General features: G+C 42.1%; 1 long non-coding RNA gene across 2 annotated transcripts; it reads right to left on the reverse strand.

The window, feature by feature from the left end:
* Window positions 1-335: 335 nt before the first annotated feature.
* Window positions 336-11,323, reverse strand: LOC139320772 (uncharacterized). Of its 2 annotated transcripts, none has more exons than XR_011600721.1 (5): window positions 11,237-11,323; window positions 8,139-8,237; window positions 4,163-4,216; window positions 1,633-1,713; window positions 336-423 (listed from the first exon to the last, which is right to left on the reverse strand). It is a non-coding gene; the product is annotated as an uncharacterized lncRNA (long non-coding RNA). The 2 variants fall into 2 exon arrangements; XR_011600722.1 differs by having other exon boundaries at window positions 11,169-11,254.
* Window positions 11,324-15,072: the final 3,749 nt, after the last annotated feature.

Raw genomic sequence — 15,072 nt, forward strand, 5'->3', positions numbered from 1 at the left:
TCTGGCATGAGCTTTGTTTCATAATATGCTTATCTAAAGGCAATCTCCTTCTTGAACCTACCCACATTACAAACATGCCCTGAGAATCTCCTTTTAATGTCAAGTCTCTTGGACAACACCTTCATCTCATCCCCAGTCCATTGAGGCAAGCTTGAATCAACCTTAGATGTACTGGTATTAAAATATTGTTTTCTTCCTTATTCTGATACTATCAAAGGATAGCCTCAAGGCATATACATCTATTAACTTTACATTATCTTGGAAGAAAGTCAGGTGACTTGCAGTGATTTGCAGAGGAGCAAGATAGATGTCAACAACCTGAGTGGAGAATGTCGTGCTGTGGCAGTTTTCTCCCAAATAAAGGATAGGTGGATAGTATTCAACAGCAGTGGGAAAAGGTTCTAAGGCAGACATCATGTGATACTAATGTAGGAAACAGAGCATGTCAAATGAGAACACTTTTAAAGGGAAAGAATATAACTGCTATATATTGGCCATATTTTAATATCTATGCTGTAAAACATGCAATCAACATAATAAAAAATTAAACTTAATCTACGAAGTAAAACTTCTCTGATTAGTCCTGAGAAATGCAGCAGGCTTCATTAAAAAAGTTTTTCATTTGGGGAATGAAAACATATCACACAGTGGGAAGAGAGAAACAGAATACTCAAGTTAGAACAACTTCCCCAATATCCATATATTCAATGGGAAGCTGCCCTACGGCTGCCTACTTTTGGCAAGAGCTCATTGTCATCTCATAACACCCGATTGTCGGGCATCAACAGAGCTGCTCTACTGGTTTCCATCAATTCTTTTGATCCTTCTGTAGAGAACAAGTCACTCTGTTCCTTGTAGATCAAGCTATACAAGGTCTTTCAAATTTCTGTTTCCTTTTTGCTAGCATAGTATTTCATATAAATCACTTTTTTTGTCTAGCACTTTGTCAGATATTCAGCCCTAAAGAAGTATTTTTGAGATTTTGAAGATTTCTTTTCCCACTCCACAAACACTCCATCTTGTTGGTTTGTTAAACTGTCAGTTATATGTTCAACACATTATTATGCTTTTTCAGCAAACCAGTGTGACTCTAGAAATAGATTTGTAAAATAAGCCATAATTGACTGGAATACATAGAACATTAGGCCACAAGTCCTTGATTACAAACCAGTATGACTACAATTATACTTTGCACTAAGCCACAATCAAGTTTAATGTTATTGGCTTAGTGCAACGTATGAATTCAAAGTTACAGGACACAGTGGGTTGGGAAGGGTGATTTCCAAGCAGCATTTAAATGAGACTCACTTTGTAAAATATTGAAGATACAATTATGTGCATATTCATTAGACAGTAATTCTAATACAATATGTTCTAGCAGACTTACCCAAAATTCTTTATAAAAGATACCCTTAAATATATTATTTTTGTGGATGATAGATAGAAAATTTGAATATAAAACTGAAATTTAATAAACATTTTATGAGAAGGCAAGATATGTTTGATAATGAAGCCAAGTGATGAAAAAGTTAAATAACTTTAAAAGTGTGATAAAATGACTAGAACACCATTTAAAAAATTATTTTCAATCTTGAATGCTTAATGTAATTTATATAGAATCCAAATGCTTACCTCAGAATGAATCCTATTGATCTCAATGAGTGGAAACCTCACTGTTAAAGTTCACATGTCTATTTTTTTCAGACATATGTTCTGAAAATTGAAATATGTGTAATGAAAGGCTCTTACTTTAATGAAAAGAGCCTCCTACATGTCTGCAGAACAAAATTGATGAGATATTTCCTATAACAAAATATTATATGTTCTGCATAATAAGTAATAATACTTTTCAAAAGCATCTCTATATAATTTATTTATTTATTTTATTTTATTTGATTTGATTTCTATACCGCCCTACTCCTGAAGGACTCAGGGCAGTGCACAGCCAAACAATAAAACACATACATACAAAATTTAAAAGTAGAATAAAATCAAATTAAATAATTTTGGCCCCGACAAATTTAAAACCCCAAACTTTTAAAACCAATTTAAAATTGAATGTATAAAATACTAAAAGATATTTAAAAATTAAAAATCTTTTATAAAAGAGGGGGAAAATTAGGCCAAGCCGGCCTGGTGAAATAGTAAGGTCTTTAAAGCACGGCGGAAGGTGCGCAGATCCGGGATCCTCCGTATCTCTGGGGGGAGCTCGTTCCAGATAGTAGGTGCCCCCACAGAGAAGGCTCTCCCCCTGGGGGCCGCCAGTCGGCATTGTTTGACTGACGGCACCTGGAGAAGCCCCTCTCTATGGGAGCGTACCGGCCGGTGGGAGGCTATTGTGGTAGTAGGCGGTCCTGCAAGTACCCAGGTCCTAAGCCATGGAGCGCTTTAAAGGTGGTAACCAAAACCTTGAAGCGCACCCGGAAGACCACCGGGAGCCAGTGCAGCTCGCGCAGGAGGGGTGTTACATGGGAACGCCATGTCGCTCCCATTACCACCCGCGCGGCCGCACTCTGCGCCAGTTGGAGCCTCCGGGTGCTCCTCAAGGGGAGCCCCATGTAGAGAGCGTTGCAATAGTCCAGGCGGTGGATAAAGTCAATAGGTGGATAATAGTCAATAGGTGGATAAAGAAGGCAGCTTCTTTATTTTTCTGTGTTTATAAAATATTGTTCAATAATATTACCTGCAGTGTTGTACATTGAATAAATTTTCCATTGTATTATTTATAATTTCAATAATCGCATACACATTTGTGCTTATGTCCCACTTATTTCTATGTAACTATTTCTTCTACACATCTTTGGTGTTTGGTTATGAAAATAAAGATATTTTCCCATTCCGCACATAAATTTATTTCATTCAAAGTTGCTAAAACTAAAGTCAGATATTGGAATTGACAAAAAGTTATGAGTATTCCTCCAAAATAATAAGTATTTCAAACTATGATATGAATATTTCCAGACTTTTCTTTATAAAAAATGCTTTTAAAATCTCAAATTGTATATAAACAGAAAGTTCATTTGATTGAATAGGAGACCTCTCTCTGTAGAAGATATTTTAAGATTTATTCTAAAACTAGCCATGACTAGACCACCTCCAGTGTGACATCCCTATTATAAATAAGAATGTTGTGCTATTTCTACATTAGACAATTGACTGAAATTGCCATGATTTGTTCATTCACCATAAGGCTATATAAAATACCATACAATGGTAAATACCAAACTCTTAAGACCTTCCTATTCCAGCAAGCTGGCCTGGCCTAACCTTTTTCCCCTTTTCTTTTAAATTGAAAATTTTAAATCTGTTTTTAAATTATTGGGATGTTTTAAATTTGTCTCGGGCTAAATTGTTTAATCTGGTTTTATTTCTGCTTTTAAATTTTGTATTTATGTATTTTATTTTGTGCCTGTTCACCGCCCTGAGTAGGGCGGTATATAAATCTAATAAAACAAACAAACAAACAATGCTATATAAAATACTATACAGACATATACACAGAGAAAGACACACTTAATCTTCTGTCATTTTAAATACGAAGGATTATATAGCAGGAATTAAAAAAGAACACTATTCAGTATTCATCTATTATAATTTGTAATGGTTATCATTTATGTTCTAATATATTAACGTTTGAATGTTTTAGTATGATCTCTCTCTCTCTCTTTAGTTAGATAGATGAGAGAGAGAGAGAGAGAGAGAGGGAGGGAGAGGGAGAGAGAGTGAGAGTTACCATATTTTTCGGAGTATAAGACACATCTTTTCCCCCCAAAAAAGAGGGTGAAAATCTGGGTGCGTCTTATACTCTGAATGTAGCCCCACCCAGCCTCTGAAATGGAGCTTCAGAAAAAAAGGCTCTGAAACAGAGGTTTCAGAGGCAGAAAAAAAAGCCTCTGAAGCCTCTTAAACGGAGGCTTCAGAGGCTGAAAAAAAAAGTAAGGCACAGAGCTCATAACCAATGAAGCTGTTGCTAAAATTCACCTCTGGGAACAGATGATCGGGGGTATTCCAGGAGGCTGATCCACCTGCCAATCAGCTTTTTTCTTATTTTCCTCCCCAAAAACTAAGGTACGTCTTATACTCCGGTGTGTCTTATAGTCCGAAAAATACGGTATATAGAGAGAAGAGCTTGGTGGCCTAGTGCCCGCCACCTTGTACCCACCTCCTGCTCAGAAGATTGAGAGTTCAATCCTAGGTAGTAGCCAATATTTCTCTCCTAGGGCGCGAAGAAAAATTTTTTGCTGTGAACTCTGCGTGGTGTCAGGAAACGCTCAGTTCCATCCAGTTGCCTCAACTCTACCCCAAATTAAGGGATTACAGGATCATAAAAAGGGAGCACTATGACATACAGTGTGTGTGTATCATATATTATATCATATATTATTATTATCAACCTTCGGCTGATGCTGTGCAATGCCAGGTCCGTGGTAAATAAAGCCCCCCTCATTTGTGATCTTATTCAGGAGGGGGGTGCGGACCTGGTGGGTATTACGGAGACCTGGTTGGGCCAGGAAGGGGGAGCCCCCCTTGTTGATATGTGCCCACCAGGTTTCCGTGCTTTCCATCAGCCAAGGTCTCAGGGGAGGGGCGGAGGGGTGGCGGTTGTTATTAACGAGGGTTTTGGACCAAGGGAAGCCACTGTTCCTCAGACGGCTGGATGTGAGTCCCTTCTTGTGAAGTGGGGTCATAGGGTGCAGTTGGGCTTGCTAGTCACGTACCTGGCTCCCTGCCATGTGGCAGCAGCCCTGCCTGAGCTGCTTGATGTTATAGCCGCGGTGGCTGTTGACACCCCCAGGCTTATGGTCATGGGGGATTTTAACCTGTCATCAGTTGGCGAGACATCTGAGGTGGCTCGGGAGTTCATGGCTTCCATGACGGCTATGGACCTGACCCAGTTAATTTATGGCTCTACTCACATGGGGGGACACACACTGGACCTTGTTTTTGTCTCTGGACAGTGGTTGAGTGATCTCGAGATAGGGGATATAGTGATTGAACCCTTGTCATGGTCAGATCACTCCCTCCTTCGCCTGGACCTTCGAACCGCCACACCCCGCCGCAGGGAGGCGGAACTGACCAGGTGGTTCCGCCCCAGGCGCCTGATGGATCCTGAGAGATTCCAGATGGAGCTTGGGCCATTTCCTGAGGTTCTAGCACACGACTCGGCTGAGGACTTAGTGGCCGCCTGGGATAGGGCGGCGGCTGATGCTTTAGACCGAGTCGTGCCTTTGCGGCCTCTGACCCGGCGCCGGTCTCACCTGGCTCCTTGGTATACTGAGGAGCTGAGGGAGATGAAGCGCCGGAAAAGACGCCTAGAGAGCAGTTGGAGGGCTAGTCGTTCTGAATCCGACCGAACACTGGTAAGATCTCATATTAAGAATTACCTAGTGGCGATAAGAGTAGAGAAGAGTAACTACTTTTCTACTCTTATTGCGTCATCAGATAATCGCCCAGCCGCCCTGTTTAGGGTGACCCGCTCTCTGCTCCATCAAGAGACGCGGGAAGACCCCTTGGGGGGTAGAGCTGAGGATTTTGTACAATATCTGTATGACAAAATTGCTCAGATTCGTGAACAGCTAGACTCTGACTGGATTGATCCAGAGGAGATGACAGGGGCAGGTCCTGAGAATATTATTTGGGAAGAGTTTGATCCTGTGACTCCTGAAAGCGTGGACAGGATACTGAACAGACTAAAGGCGACCACATGTTTATTGGACTCGTGTCCATCCTGGTTGGTACTGGCCTCCTGGGAGGTGACACGAGGCTGGCTCCAGGAGATTATAAATGCTTCTTTGAGTGAGGGTGTCTTTCCCACCGTCTTGAAAGAGGCGGTGGTGAGGCCCCTCCTCAAGAAGCCCTCCCTGGATCCAGCTGTATTAGCAAATTATCGTCCTGTCTCCAACCTTCGCTTTGTTGCAAAGGTTGTTGAGAGTGTGGTTGCACGACAACTGCCTCAGTACCTGGATGAATCGAATTATCTAGATCCGTTCCAGTCGGGATTCAGGCCCGGGTACAGCACAGAGACAGCATTGGTCGCATTGGTTGATGATCTCTGGAGGGCTCGAGACAGGGGTTGCTCCTCAGTCCTTGTCCTATTAGACCTCTCAGCGGCTTTTGATACCATCGATCATGATATCATGCTGCACCGGTTGGAAGGGTTGGGGGTGGGGGCACTGTTCTACAGTGGTTCTCCTCCTTTCTCTCTGACCGGTCGCAGTCTGTGTTGACAGGGGGGCAGAGGTCGACCCCGAGGCCCCTTATATGTGGGGTGCCACAAGGATCGGTCCTCTCGCCCCTTCTATTCAACATTTATGTGAAGCCGCTGGGTGAGATCATCCGTGGTTTTGGGGTGAAGTACCATCAGTACGCTGATGACACCCAGCTGTACATCTCCACCCCAGACCACCCCAATGATGCCCTCGAGGTGATGTCCCGGTGCCTGGAGGCCGTACGGATCTGGATGGGGAGGAACAAACTCAGACTCAACCCATCCAAGACCGAGTGGCTGTGGTTTCCGTCGTCCCGATATAGTCAGTTGGCGCCATCTCTGACTATTGGGGGCGAGTCGTTGGCCCCCACAGATGGGGTTCGCAACTTGGGCATCCTCCTGGACTCGCGGCTGTCTTTTGAAGAGCATATGACGGCCGTAGCCAGGAGGACTTTTTATCAGGTTCGCCTGATTCGCCAGTTGCATCCCTTTCTGGATCGGGACTCGTTACGCACGGTCACTCACGCCCTTGTCACCTCACGCCTGGATTATTGTAATGCTCTCTACATGGGGCTCCCCTTGAGAAGCACCCGAAGGCTCCAACTGGTCCAGAATGCGGCCGCGCGGGTGGTAATGGGAGCAATGTGGCGCTCTCATGTAACCCCCCTCCTGCGCGAGCTGCACTGGCTCCCAGTGGTCTTCCGGGTGCGCTTCAAGGTTTTGGTTACTATCTTTAGAGCGCTCCATGGCTCAGGACCAGGGTACTTACGAGACCGCCTCCTGCCACCAATAGCCTCTCACCGACCAGTTCGCTCCCATAGAGAGGGACTCCTCAGGGTGCCGTCGGCCAAACAATGTCGACTGACGGCCCCCAGGGGGAGAGCCTTTTCTGTGGGGGCACCTACCATCTGGAACGGGCTTCCCCCGGAGTTACGAAACATCCAAGACTTACGCATTTTCCGCCGAGCCCTGAAAACATTTCTATTCCAACAAGCTGGTCTGGCCTAACTCTCCCTTTTTAATTGGCTTTTAAACTGTCTTTTAAATTGGGTTTTAAACGTCTTTAGATAAATTTGGATGTTTTTTAATCTTTGAGCCTAAATTACTTAATCTGTTTCTTAATAGTTTTTAACTTCTATATGTATTTGTATTTATTACGGCTGTTCACCGCCCTGAGTCCTTCGGGAGTAGGGCGGTATACAAATATGAAAAATAAAAATAAATAAAAATAAATATATTAAGATAAACACACACACACATATACTTTGAGAGAAAATGTGAACATGTTATAGAACTGTAACACCACAATGGTATGTAATTTTTCAATGATTTAAAAATTGCTCTCTGATCACCATTCATCCTGTTGCTAAAATCTCTGCTATAGGATTATGTAAACTACAGCTGTATAATATCATTCTACAATAAATTATAGCATAGTTGTATTTATAGCATAGGAGTATTAAATTGCTTTTCCTGGTTAATATTTACATAAAATTATAATTGCATAAATCATTATTATTCTAATTTTAAAAATATTAAAAGTTTATGATGCCCACTAAACATGGTTACACTAAACATGTGCCAAACTGAAACTGGTCTCACACAAGTGCATAGCTATAACTGTTAATGAAATAGAGTAAGGTAATCTTACAGAAAAAGTAATATTCCCAATAAAGTAAAAAAAAAAAATATTTCTTAAAGTTTACATCAAAAAAGAAGGAAAAAACAATTATTGATTAATATTAGGAGTACCTGCCAAGAAGTAATCTTAATGTCATAAGTTAGTGCAGTTGAAGTTAACTGCAAAAATATACAATTATTAGGTGATAAGAGTTAATGAAATTATTCTCTCAAAGCAACAATTTATTTAAACCACATATTGACTCTCGTGCAGGGGGTTTTCTTCTTTCAATTATCTAATTTCATGTACCAAATTTTACATGGAGTGCAGGCATCATCTCCTCTTTGTAACTCTCTTGCATTCTTCACATTTTTCTTCTTTTCTCCTCATCCTTACAGGGGAAAAAAGCTGTTAAAAAACAAGAACAAAATACAGAGTAGCTCAGGTATTTTCATTGGTGGCAAGCCAAGTCTTTCATCTGGAAGAACAGTTTGATACTGGACTATGCACAACACATAAGTGTGAGGACCTACTGTAAATTTTTCATTGTTGTTACTTGAACAGTTGTTAAATGAAGGGTTATAAATCAAGGGCTAACTGTATTGGAATGTGGGGAAAGATGCAGGAAAAGGTCCCAGACATTTTACCATAGAGTTCATAAAGCTTTGACCAACAGAATTAGAGGTGTGTGTGTGTGTGTGTGTGTGTGTGTGTGTTTTATATACATATACATACATATGCATACAATATATACACATACTGTGTAAGTATACACACACACACATACACCCCATATATCATGATGAAGTCTTGCAAGGCCATTCATCATTATAAAGAGAATTAAATGAAATAATGATAAAAATCTCTGTGTTCCATTAAGTGAGGGCAAGGGCAAAAATCTGCCTCCAGAATTTGTCACTGAACTACAAACTTTAAAGTGCACAGGGAGTAATCCATAATTACCACAAACAGTAATTATGTTTACATTTGATCTTAAATTAATTATAGTATATGCCCAGCTTATATCGTTTATCTTCCCCACTTTTTAGAATGCAGGCATGCCGAGCCATAGGTCAAAAATGGCCTTCAGCATTATGAGCTTCCTATATTTTCCTTTCTTAGATATCCCTCCTTTAGAGACCTTATTAATTTATGTGCTATGTTGTACACATGGGCTCTGATCTATAACTACATGAATCCTGTTTCCTCTACTATAAAACAGTGTACATCTGAGTTTTCTGTATCTTGAATTATCTCCTTGGACTTTTTCCAACTCCGCATTTTTTCCACAGTTCTTTCTGCCAGAGGTCTAGGATTTTTGGCTAAGTCACCCTTTTGTTTTCTTCACAGTGGCTTAATTTTTTAAAAAAACTGATTCATTTACACAGCCATTGGAATGTTCATCGAATTTCCATGATGAAATTTGTATTTATTTCACAATGAGTGCACATATCTAGACTTGAACCTGTATTTACAAATGAGAAGAGCAAGTTTCCTCACTTCTACTCCATGTTTTGAAAAAGATGTCTAATGAACCTTCCAAGAAAATCGAATTTTTCCACACTGTCCAAAGGGAAAGGAAGGATCATCAGCTGCCTCCAGAACTTACTCACTAACAAGCAACGGATAATGCAGCACCAGGAGGAGCAGCGTCCATCTCAGCATTTTGGATGGCATAGTCATGAGTCAATATTCTGTCTGCTGTATCTTTCAAGGAAACAGCTACTTTTTAATGCTTCTGCAGATATGCATTTGTATCATCTAATGGTGGAGAAGGGGGCAGAGCCAAATTCAAATACTTCCCAGAAAACAATAGTGATATGAAGGTCATGTCTTCTATCCGCCACCATAATGTACAGGACTAGTTTTGGAAACAATGCAGGGTTCCTGTCTCCATCTCGTACAACTGACAAGGCCATGACTGCAATTTTAAATTGGCACTTGTTCTGAACTCAAGAATTCTGAACTCAAGAATTCAGCTGGTCATGCACACACTGTAGCTCACTTTGATGATACATGGACTCAGATTCTCTGACCAGTGAAGACAGCTCCTATTATTTTGTAACAGTGAATTAAGGATTGATATTTATTGGTTTTCCCAACACTATTGCAAATGGAAATGGCCCTGCTGAATTTTCCTAAGTACAGGCAATGGTGGGGATACAGTACTAGAGCAAAACATTGTGGGACATACAGGAAAACTGTTAGCTTTATCTCAAGTTTTGGCTCTGTTACAAAAGATTAATGGCAAGGAGTAGTTGTCTGGTGGACAACTGCCCCCCCCCCAAAAAAAGTTGTTATTGAGTCAAACAACACATTGAAGTCAAACTAGCTAAGTTGACTGTGTGAATCCAGGCCGTACAATTTTTGATGTGCCAAAACTCAGAAATCGATATGAATATACCATAATTAGCCATAGGTCAGTAATAGTTCCATGCAAAGTAAGTCAGCAGTAGCAAAACAACTCTGCTCAAAACACTAAACCAGTTTCATGCTTTGGAAATTCATAAATTTGCTTCTAAAGGTGTTTCACTAGAGATTCCAATGGAAGTTTTGTCTGGGTGGCTCAACAATCAGCCAGGAATTGTCTGTTTAAATGTTTTAAGCTTCGCTGATGTCCCAGAGGTGCTTTTTCAAGAGGCAAGTAGTCCAGTTGCCTCTTGAAAAAGCACCTTTGGGAAAACCATGACCTGGATGACTGAGAATCTCCAGACATTAAGCTTCACTGATGCTAAATAAATATTTTGTAAAGTATCTCTTTTCAATGCTTTCCAGCTCCATTAAGCACATTGTGCAAACATCGGCTACAACCATACCCCTAAATCAGGGAAGGAAGGAAAAAGTCGTTTAGGCTAAGCTTACGCATCATCAAAGCCAACCAGAAGTTTGCTTGTTCGTGGGTTTGCAATGTTATTATTACCATATAACTGGCTAGTTGGTTGTTTACAATCATGATGCTTAGGCGCACTGCGGGAATCTAATCCGTTGTGATTCATTTCGGGCAAACCAATTTTAAGCAGAGCAACCACGTTCGTCTATGACAGTGTTTGTCAACCTTGGTAGCTTGAAGATGGGTGGACTTCAACTCCCAGAATCCCCCAGCCAGCGCTGCTGGCTGGGGGATTCTGGGAGTTGAAGTCCACCCATCTTCAAGCTACCAAGGTTGACAAACACTGGTCTATGAACACATTCCGAATCCGATTCTCCCCATGTCAAGCGCTCCTCGCGCCAGCCGCCGCGCGCACCAAACTAGCCCACCCGGCGTCAACTTCCGCAGATCCCCGCCGGGCCAGACACAAAACAGAAGCCGGGGGTGGGGGTGGGGGTGGGGGCAGGTACCAGAGATCCGAATTGGCTCTTCCGGCAGGGTCCTCCCAATCCCGCACTTCCAATCACTTCCCGCGTACCTTCCTTGTGGCTTTCCCTCTCCCTCCAATCGGAAGCCGCCCTCTCGCTGGCGTCTGAAGGAGGTCTCACCCCTCCCCGCGAGAGTCAGCTGCTCCTCCGCCCGCCCGCCCGCCTCCCCCCCCCCACTTCCCCAGCCTGCACCGCCGAGCGCGCGCTCGCCAGCCTCTCGAGCCGCTCCGGGACGGTTGTTTCTCCGCCCCGCCCCTTCCCAGCCGCGGGCGCGCGTGCTTCGCTGGAGGCAGGAGGAAGAAAGTTAACTGAGAGGCGAGGTGGGCGGGAGCAGGGCGATGGGGGCGGGGGAAGGAGCTCGGGCGCTTCGGGCGCAGCCGGATCGTTCGCAGGAGTCGCGATCGGGATGGGGAAGAGCAGCCGTCGAGGCGGCCGGAGGTAAGCCCCTCGCGGGAAAGCGGGGATTGAGCTTTATCTCCCAGGCGGGCGGGCGGGAGGATGGACGGCCGAGGAAGTTATTCCCCCGCGGGACTCGGCCGGTTTCTTCTGAAGCGAAGGCGAAGAGCGAGAGGGCAGAGAGTCCGGCCGGGAGAGAGGGCCCCGCCGCTGCTTAGTCTGAATCGCGAAGTGGGAGCGAGGAAGGCGAAGGGGCCTCGGTGCCCTGTCGCCTGCCTGCGTGCTCACACAGACCGGAGCGGAAAGGTTTTCCTTGGGGCGGCAGGTGCGAAAACCTCGGGGAGTGGGTGGGTGGTTGGGTGGGAAGAGTCGAGGGTGCTTGTTGGGGTAGGTGCGGCTTTTCCTTCTGGCTCGCTTGGACGCAGCCTCCTGGAAGTGCCCGCGGGGTGCGTGGCTGTGTGGGTGTGTGAATGACGAGGGTCAAGCCGAAAAGAGTCTGTAGGACGTTCTCCCTTGGCGTTGCTTGAGGGAAGTCCCTTGAGGGCTCTGAGAGGAGAAGATAAACTAAGAAGCCTTTTCTTTTGTTTATTCCCTCCCTCCCCACCTTCCCCGTTTCTGGTGGCTGCGCCTTCCCGCCGCCTTCCTTAACTCGGCTCCTTCTTGTTTACCTGCGTGCCCGACTTCTTCCGTCAGGCTCCACAATTAGTGTGTGCGCTCTTAAGCAACGTGGAAAATAACCCCCGCTCTGGCTCTGGCTCTGGCTCTTTAAAAGTAGATGTATACTTTCTCTTGAGGGCGGGCGACACAAGTTCATTTTTAATGGGTGCCAGCCAGTGTGCTCGCCGTAAAAAACATGACAACAAGGATTATCTTAACCTGGAGGCTTTTGTAAGGGTAGACTGAGGGTTGATAACACAGGAGTTATCCCTCCTAATGCCCATCTCCAAACATTCGCAGTTAAAGTGGCTGCCTCTATAGGGAAAATCCCAGTGGTGGGATTCAGCCAGTTCGCACCACTTGGGGAGAACCGGTTGTTAACTTTCTGAGCAGTTTGGCAAACTGGTTGTTGGAAGAAATCATTAAGGCAGAGAACCTGGTGTATAAATTACTTGAAACCCACCACTGGGCGTGGGGTGGTGGTGGTGGTGGTGTGTCCCCCCTATCCCCCCCCCACCCCGTGGCCTGATTTTGCTCCCAGGAGGGTGCAGGAGGCCAAGTGCTGCCTGTCACACCCACTGGCAACGGCCACCATGCCCACGCCCACCCAACTGGTCATTAGGGCAGAGAACCAGTTGTTAAATTATTTGAATCCCACCACTGGAAAAGAGGAAGGAAAATCCCGAAAGGTATAGTTTTTATTTACAGTAAGGAGTTGAGGTCTGTCAAAGCGTAGGGCTTGTTGACATGATAGGATGTTCTACTCTTGGTGATTCTCTTCCATTTGCAGAGCTTAAGCCTGAAGCAGAGATCCTATAGAATAGTCTAGTGAGTGTATGAAAGTTTTCAAGTTAGATACTTAGCACTTTTGGAATTTTATGTGCGCTTTGAAAAAGAATAAACTTGGTTTGTGTAAAGACCATTTGGAATATCTGTCCCATTTAAAGGTTTAAAAGATTCAAGTTTCAAAATTAATGGTAATTTTGGAATGTTATATAACTGGGTTACGTTTTAACCATAGATGTCTATATTCAAGTTCAAGGGAACTTGAACGTGTATGAAACGTCTTCTATGCATTCCTTAAAAATAGTACATATTAGTACAAGTAGGTATAGATATATCAGATATCAACTTCTTAAAATGCTGTTGCTTATAACACAGGATTCAGGAACTGACTTTAATGAAATCTAAAAATGTTTTAGTAATTTTAGAGCTACCGTATAAATACATTTTTAAGCCTACAACTTAACACAAATTTAATTAAAGTGGCATGTTTTAATTTCATTATCATTATATGTTAGAAATATTTTAGCAAAGTATGTTTTTCTCTTAAGAATAGTTAGTTGCGATTGTTATTTGCATTATGTTGATGCCTGATGAAATTTGCATTTGATGTAGTTGCCACATTGTAAATTTAAATTTAACACATAGGTTATCTATGCTTGTTTCTATTCTTATAACCTCCTCTATCCAATTATTAAAAATACAAATTATTAAATAAAACTATTCAGCTACTTCTCAATTATGGATCAGTTTACCCTAGAAACATGTGAGTTGAAATTGGAGTGGGGGGGGGGAGAGGATGTTAAATTAAATTAGATTAAATTATCATTTGAAAGATGGATGTGTAATCACTTATTGAATACATTCATATCCTGTATAATGTACAGATACAAATTATTTTAGCAATAACCAAAAGGGCTCATTTTCATTCTCTTTATATGGTTTATTAGATTTATTTGCAAAATCATGTGTATGAATGTATTGATATTGTGTGTGTGTGTGTGTGCTTGTCTGTATATGTGCTTTCAAAACATCAGTGTTCCATGTCCATATAAAAAAAATCTTAAAATAAAAAAGCACTTTCAAAATAATAGTAAAATAACCAAGACTTTTCTTAAAATTTTAATAAATATAATAATGCATGTTTATAGATATTTTACTACAATGTAGTAATTAAAGGGCAAAGGGCAGGATCTAAAATTAAAAGGCAGGTTGAAAAAGTAAATATGAGTTGAATGAGTTCATTTCAGTCATTCTTTTAGTGGAAATAGCTAAGATAGTGCTGATACATATCATACTAGACAAGATGATTTACTCACAATATTATTTATTAAATTTATATGGTGCCCATCTCATTATCAAATGACTGCATGGTTTAAAATGCCATAAATAAGTATAAAACAATTAAAAGGTTAAAACATTGGGCATTGAAAGTTAAAATATTAAAATTATTAACAAAGTGGATAAAAAAGACTAATGTGTAAACAGGGTAGAGGTGAAATCTTTTCTATTCTATTAGCCATCTCCAGAATTGGACCCCTCCATCAGAACTGCTTTTATTATTGATAGTGGAATAATGACTGACATGGCAGAGATTACATTAAGGATGGTTTACTCAAGTGGCTTGTTAATACTAAGAACATAAAAGTTATATTAATCACAGAAAGGGTTCTTTATAGGCATGCTGTTTTCAAACGTAATTACCAGGTGTTTCCTGGAAGTCTTAACAGTAAAAGCATATAGGCAATAACCTTTCTACAGTGTTCTCCTATTTACAGCTGTGCTGTCCTAATGTCTTCACTCATTTTCTGAAGGCTAAGTTTACCCACCTGTTCAATCTTTCTTAATAAGATTTTTTGGGTAGTGCCCTGAACAACCTCTTTTTTTCCTTCCCTGAATCAGTTCCATTTTTTCTGAATCCTTCTTAGAAGGTGATGTTCATAACTGGATCCAAGTCTGACCAAAGGAGGAAAAATGTCTGATTTGGAAATTATACTTCTGCTAATATTCATGCTGCAATTGTTTTTTTTTTTCCCTAGCATGTCATTCT

Source organism: Pituophis catenifer, unplaced genomic scaffold, assembly GCF_029215685.1.
Source record: "Pituophis catenifer annectens isolate HBS135680 unplaced genomic scaffold, rPitCat1.0.hap2 SCAF_8, whole genome shotgun sequence".
In the NCBI taxonomy this organism is placed as follows: domain Eukaryota; kingdom Metazoa; phylum Chordata; class Lepidosauria; order Squamata; family Colubridae; genus Pituophis; species Pituophis catenifer.